The 1283-nt window shown below is 39.9% G+C and overlaps 1 pseudogene; it reads left to right on the forward strand.

Moving 5' to 3' along the window:
* The first annotated feature begins 120 nt into the window (after nucleotides 1-120).
* On the forward strand, nucleotides 121-1144 carry LOC104774332 (annotated as a pseudogene).
* The last annotated feature ends 139 nt before the right edge of the window (nucleotides 1145-1283 follow it).

Consider the following 1283-nt stretch of genomic DNA (forward strand, 5'->3'; position numbering starts at 1 on the left):
GAACGATAGGACTCCGGAGTAGTTTTCTTTTTGGTGTCTATTGTAAAGTAAAAGTATGTTTATTTGCGAACCAAACTTTGGCTCTATGCCTTATGAACTTTTATGTGTACTCGGTTGTAGTTACTGTTTTAAGTTTTAATGTATTCGGATTTTTCTTTAAAATCGAGCGATGTCGTACTGATATAGACTTAGTCCGAGTCGACTCAACACACGGCGTGTCTGTAGGGTTGCAAAGCCTTAAGGATGGGCNTGTGGTCGGGAACCTCGCCGAGGGACAGGTCGAAGGGCCTGATTTGTTCTTGCACTTGGCCGGACCTTTGACGAAAGTTCCCATAGTAGCACTTCGGTGCCGTCTGATGGCCTGGGTGGTCAAAGTGCGGTTCGGGGGCGTTACAGTCATCCCAAATGGACAACACTTCAAAAAGAAGTGAAAAAACTTTCATGTTTCACTAAGTTAACACTATATTCTCTTTGCTTACTCAGTGAGGCATAAAATGACTGTGAAGATCTTCCCCTGGAACTCTCCGACCTGTTGTGCATGGTCAGACTCTTAAGTACAACTTGAAGGATCAGAACCGGTAAAAGATTCACTCCTCAAGGTTTGTAATATCTCTCTGTTCTTCATTTTATAGCTTTTGTATTTTGTTTCATGTTGGATATAGTTCAGATTGTTATTAGTTTCTTATTTTTTAATCAACTTTAGGCTGCTAATATCCCCAAGAAGTTGGCTCCTACAGTAAGTAATTCTCTTGACCATCATCGCAAGAACCGATCTTTAGAAGGTCCTCAATCCAATTTCCAGAGGCTAAAATCCTACAAGGCTAAGTTGGTTATCTTCCCGCGTGGTGCTCATAATGCCAAGGTACTTCTTCCAAGTTCCAAGATAATCTTACTGGTCTTAATCATTGGAATAAATTTGGTTTTCGTTTGTGTTTGTGTATCAGACTGGTGATTTTTCATCGGAAGAGTTGACCAATGCAACACAGGTCCAAAGAGACTACATGCATATGGCCTGTGAGAAGCCAACAATGGAGCTTGTGAAGCTGACCTCTGACATGAGATCCGTCTAGAGAGCATGAACAAGAGATATGCTGGTGCTAGAGCCAAGAGAGCTGCTGAAGTTGAGAAACAAGAAAAGAAGTGACAATCTTAATTTCTTCTTTTTGTCTTTATCATATTTTGGATTTTTTTTTTTTTTTTTCTGTATTATCAAAGATCTGTTTTTGGTTTCATCAATGTTTTAATCATTCAATCTTCGATTTTGATGCTAGCTTGATTCTCTG

The sequence above is a fragment of the Camelina sativa genome, unplaced genomic scaffold, assembly GCF_000633955.1.
Source record: "Camelina sativa cultivar DH55 unplaced genomic scaffold, Cs unpScaffold02432, whole genome shotgun sequence".
Taxonomy (NCBI): Eukaryota; Viridiplantae; Streptophyta; class Magnoliopsida; order Brassicales; family Brassicaceae; genus Camelina; species Camelina sativa.